Source organism: Canis lupus, chromosome X (genome assembly GCF_048164855.1).
Source record: "Canis lupus baileyi chromosome X, mCanLup2.hap1, whole genome shotgun sequence".
NCBI lineage: Eukaryota > Metazoa > Chordata > Mammalia > Carnivora > Canidae > Canis > Canis lupus.
This window is the reverse complement of record NC_132876.1, coordinates 123,082,041-123,091,571: the sequence shown is the minus strand read 5'-3', so window position 1 is coordinate 123,091,571 and position 9,531 is coordinate 123,082,041. Positions and strand designations below refer to the sequence as shown.

General features: G+C 44.4%; 1 pseudogene; it reads right to left on the bottom strand.

Annotated features, from left to right (window-relative positions):
- Nucleotides 1-1,055: 1,055 nt before the first annotated feature.
- On the bottom strand, nt 1,056-1,154 carry LOC140628925 (U6 spliceosomal RNA; annotated as a pseudogene).
- Nucleotides 1,155-9,531: the final 8,377 nt, after the last annotated feature.

Sequence of the window (9,531 nt, the reverse complement as noted above, 5' to 3'; positions counted from 1 at the left end):
GAATGCAAACCATGCTTTGCTAACTCCACGGACTTCTCAGACTATCTAAACTCTACTCCATCACTTCTATAGACCCCTGTTGTCTGTGGGGGACTTCCTGGAGCCCAACAGTGAACCAAGGGAGGAAATTCAGGGAGACCAACCACCGTCAGAAATTGCACGGAAATTGATGTGCATAATGAGCTTTTTGAAGGAGAGGTCAGAAAAGTAAGTAAATAATAAATAAATAAATAAATAAATAAATAAGAGGTCAGTTAAGGCTGCCCCTGATTCCCATGGAAAATCACGATAAAAACTGGAGATAAAACAAGGAATCTCAATCTATTTTAAAATTATATGTGGAATGTTGATGTATTTCTGGCTAAGATTTTCCATAAATGATGGGTATTTTTGCTTCTGAAAGATAAGAGAAACTTAATTTTTTGTTTGATTGATTGAGTTCTAGGAAAATGTTTTCAAGGCAGGGCATAATAAATAGGTACTTTTCTTATTGTGAAAGTTTCTTGACGTAACACGTAATACTGGCTGCATTTGGAGCCCCTGAGCAGAACACGTGGAGTTTGCGGGCAACATAAATAGAGGATTAAAGACACTGAGACCTTACAGAGGGATTTGAAGAGGGGAAATTGTATTTCAGTATATATACATACAGATATATTCAGGGAAGTCTTAATAAAGCAAAAATGCTTCATGTGGGAGGCAGAATGATGTCCACCAATGATGTCCAAATCTGAAACCCCTGGACCTGTGAATATGGCCCATTGCATGACCTATGCCATCTTGTAAGAGTTGCCAGAACCATCCGAGCTTCTGTAAACTTCTTCCATGAGCTGGAAATAGTAATACTTGAAACGATATGGTCCAGATGTGTGCATACTGATGATGCATTGCTGTATGACCAATACAGCTCATACAACTGTTGACCATTTATATATGGAGCATACACACTTGTGGGATGGATAATTCCACTGAAGAGCAACATAATCCCACATCACTCTACAGTGTTTTGGGTTTGTTGATGTTGTTGTTGTTGTTGTTGTTTTTACATTTCTTTGGAAATTGAGTTTTGCCAGTTGGATCTTCCTTGGGCAAAGGCCATGTGAATTTTCTCTGTATTATTCCAATTTTAGCATATTTGCTGCCCAGACGAGCTTGAGGTATGCCAACTGGGAAGGGATAAAGCACATATCCCCCAAACTGCCCTTACCTCTGACATGGATTGCAACTTCAAGGGGGCCTTTCAAGGTGAACCTTAAAGACCATCCCCCATTCTTGAAATTTTCCAGAAGGATTCATAGAACCTTATGCAAGCTGGAGGGGTCCCAACTTAGGATTTCCGTCATCTTCTCCCAGTGGACTCATGGACAGCGTTATGTCCTTCCAGATATGATGTGTGAGAACACATGCACAGTATCACCAACTGGGGGAGCTCACCTGAGACTTGGTTCTGAAGTTGTATTGCATTAAATGCCTCTCTGGTTGACCGTGAGTCTCCAGCTTCTCCGGGAGCCGGGACCGATACCTGTGTTCTCCAATTCCTATGCGGGTTGGAACCGAGGGGGCACAGCCCAAAGCCCCCAACATGAGTCATACTGTAGACTGTACCACATGGTCCAAGGTGGGAGGCCAAGGTGGGCACTCTTGGGAGGGGCACTGTCCAGAAGCCAAAAGGCCAGATCTGTCTTAGATCAGGTCAGTTCTTCACTACAAACATGTTCATGGACGCCAGCAATTCTCTGATTCTTAAGCCCCTTTTTGTTATGTAGTTGGAGTGATTTTGTTATGTAGTTGGAGTGATTGTTCTTGACGGAACTAATGGAAGATCCAAACCCATGATGGGACCTAAACATTATAATATACAGATCTTGGCTACATGGCTAAAATGTTTTTGCGAGTACCAACCTGCCTCTGTTTTTCTTTTACAATTCTTGATAAGAGGTTGAGGGATGCTCCTTCAAATCTAAGCACTTTGGATGCCAGTGGAAACCTATATTCTATATTGATGGTGTTAACACGGTGCTCCAATGAAAACGATTACAATCTACTTTGAGAGATGCAATCATTCCCTCAAAACTCATTTAAAATCCACTCCAGAATCTGTCTTCATGAACATTCTATGATAATGGTCAGAAAATGAAATTGCAATCACAAAATAAAACGAGGAGGAGTACCTATTTCTGCACCCAGAACCTTCCTGATGCTATCAGATGACGGCGCTCATCAATGGACAGTGACAGAGACAAGAAAAACCCCGTGAAGCAGGATGTGTGCCTAAGGTTGGCTGGGTCTGGTTTCTTCTAATCAGGATATGCATGGCTGGCACCTGTGTCCAAGTGAAAACCAAGCTCCCAGGGGGATTCTGAGCCAGCATCATGCTCTTGCTTTTCCCTGAGCATTATTATGTATTTCTCAGGTGCAATTTTCTCTCCAATTGCACCTCCATGAAGGTCATGGGTTTCTTAATTCCAGAACTTCTGACACTCCCACTCGATTTTGTCGCCAGGGATCTAGTTGCCATTCCAAAAACTTAGCCTTTCGATACTGACAAGTAACCAAGGTGTGCAGGGCTTCTGATTCTCAGATGCCTTATTTGGGCTTTATTTTTTGAGGACACAGTAAAATGAAAGGAGTGTACAGAGCCTACTATATACCTTCTGCTCACCCCAAAAATCAACATCCATCAGCAGAGGGGTGCATTTGTTACAATCAGTGAACCTACATGGACACCCTGGCATCGCCCAAGGCACATACTTTACATGAGGGACATTCCTGGGGTCCAACTTTGGGTTTGGTCCAATGTGCAATGACATGGATCCATCTGTTTTAGTATCATACAAAATGTCTTCACTGCCCTTCACCTCTGTGCTCCACCTGTTCATCCCTCCTTCTCCCCAAACCCTGGCACTTCTTGATCCTTTTACTGTCTCCATTGTTTTCTCTTTTTCCAGAATGTCCTGGAGTTGGAATCATAGAGTATGTAGCATTTTCAGATTGACATATTTTTCATAGTCCAACGCATTTTAATTTCCTGCACGTATTGTCATGGGCTGATAGATTGCTTCTTTTTAGTGCTGAATAATATCCCATTGCCTGAGTGGACCACAATTTATTTATCCATCAGCCGCCTGAAGGGCATCTTGGTTGCCACCAAGTTTCGGCAACCATAAACAAAGCTGCCATAAGCATCCATGTGCGGGATTTTTCTGTAGGTGCAAGTTTTCAGCTCTGTTGGGTAGATACCAGGGAACACAGTATCTACCGCGTATCATACCGCAAAGCCCCATGGTATCTTCCATGTATCATACCGTGTATCATACCGTAAAGCCCCATGGTATATACATCTCTAGACATCTCACTGGTTCTGTTTCTCTAGAGAACCCCGACTGATACTCCAGCTAAGTGGTTTAGGGGTTGTTGAAGTTACAACTTTTCTGAACTTCAGGTGACGTGCCATTAAAACAAGGATCAGCAGACCCATGTCCTGAGAATGGCCGTGAGAATGAAATATAGTCTCTTATGGGACACACTGGCGTGCTCCCCGCAACAGAGTGTGTGTTGGGAAACGATCAGCGTTATTTTTGTAAACCAGAATATTGTTGAGAACTCTATCGTTAACCTGTGCTGTCCCTCCCCAAGGAAGTCTGCCTGCAGGGGGAAGGAGAAGGGTTGTGCCAGCTGAAAGGAAGCTCTCGGGGAGCTCCTGGCTTTGCAGCATTGCTAATTAGGGAGTGAACCATGTGTGCCTTACACTTTAGGGAGAAACAAGCAGTGGGCTCAGCTTCTATCTTTCTGCAACTCTATGGAGCTCAGATTTACAGTGAGGAATAGGGCAGGCCCTGGGCATCCAGCCCCTCTGTGGGCACCAACACAGTCCTGAATTGTGCAGGGATTTGGAACAGACAGGCTCTGTAGGCAACAGGGCATGAGTACACCGGGTTGTGTTTGTTTTCAGCTCATCTACTTACTAGCTCTGTGGCCTTAAACAGACTGTGTCCTCTCTCGAAGCTCCAGAGTCCCCCTTCACTTGTTGCGCCTAAGTGGTATTGGGTGAAATTCGTCGGTGCTCTTGAAAAAGTTGAGAAAGAAAACAAACAAAAGAAGAAAGCAGTCTCTGTTTTAAAGTATAATGCTGACACTTACGGGGTCAGAGCAGCCATGTGCACATGCACCTGAGACACTGGTTTTGGGGTACATAAAAATTGAACTTACATTGTGCTACGTTACTAAGCGTAAAGGAATTGTCACTGATGGAATCAGAGACGGGAGATTCCCAGGGCAGAGCCCATCAGCATCCAACCAAACTGTTGCGGAGGAGAGAGGGGACTTTCTAAGAGTGGCAGACACCATGGCTGATGGTGCATCTTGGATGTGACAGCCGGACAGGAGATACCATGATGTCATTGGATATTGGGAGGTGCGTCCTGACTTGTTCTGTTCTGCAAAGCAACCTTCTAATTATACTTTGGTTTCCCACATATGGGAAATTTCTATGTGGAAATCTCATGTGGATTTTCTAGTGTGTATGATTATTCTATTCCCCATGTGGGGAAGAGAGAGAAACAGGAAAAGGGGAAAAAATGAAACAAAATGCCAATTAGCATTTCTGGGCCGTTCATCCACCTTATGAGTTTGGTTAATGTCGTTCCATTGCTGAATGCTGCATTCAGTCTCAATTTTTGAGCTTTTAGACTAATGACTAGAACTTGCAGCAGGATTAAATTCATCTACATGACATATTTTGGGGGTATTGAGGCATGTCCTGGTTAACTTCCTTCTTCAGAATTCTGTATCGGGGACATCTGGGTGGCTCAGGGCATGATCCCGGGGTCCTGGGATCGAGTCCCACATTGGGCTTCCTCTAGGGAGCCTGCTTCTCCCTCTGCCTAGGTGTCTGCCTCTTTCTGTGTGTCTCTCATGAATAAATAAAATCTTTTTTTTAACATTTTATTATTTTTAATTTTTATTTATTTATGATAGTCACACAGAGAGAGAGAGAGAGAGAGAGAGGCAGAGACACAGGCTGAGGGAGAAGCAGGCTCCATGCACCGGGATCCGGACATGGGATTCGATCCCGGGTCTCCAGGATCACGCCCTGGGCCAAAGGCAGGCGCCAAACCGCTGCGCCACCCAGGGATCCCAATAAAATCTTTTAAAAAGAGAGAATTCTGTATCAGTTAGCCATGCTTCATAACAAATCACCACAAACTTAGCAGCCTAGAAAGCAAACATTTATCATGCATTTATTCTAATCTGGGTCAGATGTCTGGGTATGGATTATTGAGTACTCTACTTGGAGTTTTACTGACCTACAATAGAGGTGTCATGCAGGCTGTGTGTTTTTTCCTGGATTTCAGGGTTTCCTTCCCAGCTTATGGGGGTGTTGGCAAAATTCAGCTCCTTGAGGTTGAAGGACTGCTGAGGTCCACATTTTAATTTTTATTATTAATTTTTTGGGTGCCCATTTTTGTGGTTTCTGTTGGTCTTAAAGATGTGTCTCAATTCTCGGGTGCATAGTTGTGTCCAAGTGCAGCTGCCAACACGGTAGCTTACTCTTCAAAGCCTGTAGGACAACCTCTTACTCAGACGACTAAGACAGAGTCCCGTATCACATAACCCAATCATACAGGTGACATGTCATTGCCATGCTCTGTTGGTTTGAGGCAATTCACAGGTGCCACCTGCATAAGAGTGGAGAGATATATAAAGACATGAGTCATTGATGGCCTGCCATATATATTCTCTGTCTGGCTTGTCCCAGTGGAGCTCCGGTCCAATGGCAACATTTAATCAAAATGGGGTCTTTAAGAGGTCTGTGTTCTATGACCTACGGAAAAACCACAGGCATATCACCGACCGTGAGTGTGATATTCTTTTTCATTCCCATATGCGCTCCTTCTCAGGATCCTACACTCACCAGTTGGGGACAATACACCACAGATTGGTGAGAAATAGCAAACTGAAGTAACTACTCACATTCCATTCCCTACATCTACCCAAACTTGGAATGAATCCACTCAGGCAAACCTCAACTGCAGAAAGAAGAAAGAAGGAAGAAAGAAAGAAAAAGAAAGAAAGAAAGAAAGAAAGAAAGAAAGAAAGAAAGAAAGAAAGAAAAAAAGAAAGAAAGAAAGTGACAATACCTTTCTTTTTGATTTAGTGCTGAGCCCCAGGTAAGGCAATGCGATTCCAACTCTTCGTGTGAGCTATCAAATCACAAGTCCTCACCTCTGATGTGTGGGGATCTTGCTTCTTTGATTTCATGTAGCGTTCTAGCACCACAAACAAATCCTATGTTCGACGTGCCTGATAAAGGATAGGCAGCATTATGATGTGGAATCGCCACTGTGTATGGCACCAACAAATGAGTGCAGCACGAGAAGGCTGGCGCCAATACGGTAATGCTGTTCTTAAATGCTAGCCTTATTTGTTTCACCTCAAACGAATCTTCTGCCCAGTGGATAGGTTTTTTTTTTCTCCCCTCTAAATAGTGCATCTAACATTATGAATAATTAAAAGGTCATTTAAATTTGCACCAACGTTGACCTCGCACTCATTTGATGAACTAGGTTATCAGATTTATTTTGTCGGTGAAGCCCGACTGGATTATAACAGAGGACGAACCTTATTATTTTGTTATATAGAGGCTGTGGGGTCTGGAGATGCAATTTACGGAATTATAGGAGCATCGCATATGTCGCCCAGATTGTAATTAGAGTTGTGATGTCCTTGGTTTCAGAGTCTTTTGTTTTGTCAGCTGTGCTCTTGAGGATTTTTTTTTTCTTATACCAAAAGGTGTAGCATGAATTAAGAACATTACGCAAACGATGTCCATGTTAACGCGTACTACCTGTTGGTAGCGACCGGTTTGAGGTGGAGGGTTCACGGTGCGTCTGTAATCATGACACTGTGCTGCCTCTCCACCTGCAAGCGAAGCTGAGCGGCTCAGGAGAAGAATTCCTCCAGTTCATTGTGGTTAGGTTTTCCACGCTCCACTATTATATTAACGATCTTTTTTTTTTTTTTTTTTTTTTTAACAGATTCTCATCACCAGGGGTCAAGTGCCTTTCCATAGCTTGTTTGCAGGAGTTCCTCTATGTCCAAACTATCTCTGACGCCCGTAGAGGGTGTGTGAGGATGTGTCAAAGGAGATACTTCAAGGTTCCTCACGCACTAATCCTTCAGGAACAGCTCATAACCACTCTCTATGCAAAATTACTTGTGGGTGGTATTGCCTTCGGAACCTGCAGCAAGCTGGCTTTCCCTGGCCCCCTGCCTCAACTGCAGACTACTTGAGCACGCACGTCCTTGGGTGAGAGGGAATTCTGCTGGGTTTTTCAGAAGCCTCAATCTGCCAAAGCTACACTATGGTTCATGCAGAATTGAAGAGAATCTCTCTTCTGACCTATTCTCTACCAGTATGAGTATTGTCCTGGCTCAGTGGAGACACTTGAATCTTAGAGATTGTTCATGCCAATGACTCCTGTGGTATTTTGCACGGAGGACCCATTTGCGGTGTCCTGCTCTATCCTAGTGTCCTCCAAGACTCACTCACGAGTTCCTGGAGACAAGATGGACAACGTGAGTTTGGGACATCACAGTCTAGCAAGAGCTGCCTTCAGTGACTGAGCATGAGACCTGGCCATGCTGATTCTCATTAGCTCGATGCTATTCTAAGGATGCTTTTCTGGTCTGTTCCATATTTCCCCTCTTGTGTGTCCAACACATCCAGGAATCAGCTTTAAACACATCTGGGGCTGAAGGACACACTTGCATGACTCGGAAGGAAGACAACATGATTGGGCTTTCTCCAACCTTCCTCATTGGTCTGCATGCGTCTGAGTCTGCCGTGTTGCCCAAGTGTGTGTCTTGGACATCCATCATTTCATCATGGGTCAACGGTAATGACACAAAAACACGATGCTTGATGGATCATGCAGGAGAAACCTTCAAAACATGTAATGGAATCCATGTTCTGCTCCATTTATCCAGAGCACAGAAGACTCTTTCCTACAGCTATGCTTCAAATGAGACACTAATAACAAATGAGAAAATGTTACCTATTGGGGGGAAAATGCCGGCGGCTGCTGAGGTGATAAGAAAATCTATTACTGACCTTCCCTCTTTCTTTATGGCTCCTAGAGTGAATTCAAGGTCTTATTTGTCATGCACAAGACATATGGGTAATGCTTAATTGGAGTGAATAAATTATAGGAATTATATCCACATTCAGGCCCCAGAGGGTTCTGGTTTTTCTTCCATAGAAGCGACTGACCTCGCGCTCAACTAATTATCTCCTTGGCCTCAGCTAGTTAATCGAGTTAAGATGTCAGAAGATCTTAAGACCAAAATACTATTCCTGAAGTTGGTTTTTCTCATCCTCGTTAATTTTCAGAAGTGTGCTTCAAAGTCAGAATATGGCATTCTGTGTCTTTTTGAAATCGGGCTGGAGAGAAGGAAGATGCACAGTTGGTTGAGAATCAGACTTCTTGGAAATGGCCTGGGGCCATCCCTCGGATATGTGCACATTAAAAAAAAAACATATTTTCACAGAGCCCTTTCCTGCATGGGGCATGGCAGGCGGGTTTGGACTATACCCTATTTTTCTTCCCGTGACGCCGTTTCTCTTGAGCTGTGTGGAAGCGGCCGCGGCATTAAATCAGAGTTCCCGCGGCAGAACCGGGCACATATGGGCCATAAAATACCCAGATTGGAGCTGATTGGGATATCAAATTATGAGAAGATTACCCAGGATGACAACATGATGGGTTTACCTTGCCGCAGAAATGGAGATGTTGTTTCCTTCGTCTGTAGGGTGACATATTAATGAGAACACCAGTGGACGGGTGCGTTTGCTGCAGAGGAGGGACAAGGAAACACTTCTTCCCCTTCAAGGACAGTTCATGGTTGGATTCCCACCCACCCCCCTTCTCTCTTTAAGAAAGGGAAGCAGGAACATTATACCCACACCGAACAATATGGCAATTTGCCAAGCACTTGATTCCAAATACGAGGCCAAGTGGGATGTTAGGAGCAAGATGGAATCCACATGGTGAGCCTGGATGTTCGCGGGCCCTCGCAGAACGGCGCCTGGGTAGGGGAGGACACAATGGTCCCTCTTTGTTTCCTTTGTTTTACATAGCTTGGCCTCCCTGGGCTCAGCTGGACTATAAGCAAAAACAAATATATGTGCCTTGTTGTTATTTATTCCCAGCGGATCCAATATTGATATTTTAGCGTGGCTTTTGGACTTCTCCCCACCACACGGGGGGGGGGGCAGTTTGCATGATGAAGCAAAGCCACACAGATCAACAGTGACTACACAACTAGTCAGCTCCCCACGGCGTGTGCGACTCATCAAGTCCGGGGTTTCCCCGGGAGCCCAGGAAGCAAATTCAACCCCCTCAGAGCCTACAGACAAGAGGTTTGGAATCCTGTTGACTTCTTGACCATTCTAAGGGCACACAGGACCCAGCAGGGGGTACGGGCCGTGAAGATGATTATGCAAACGCTCATTGCTGAAGACCTTGTTTG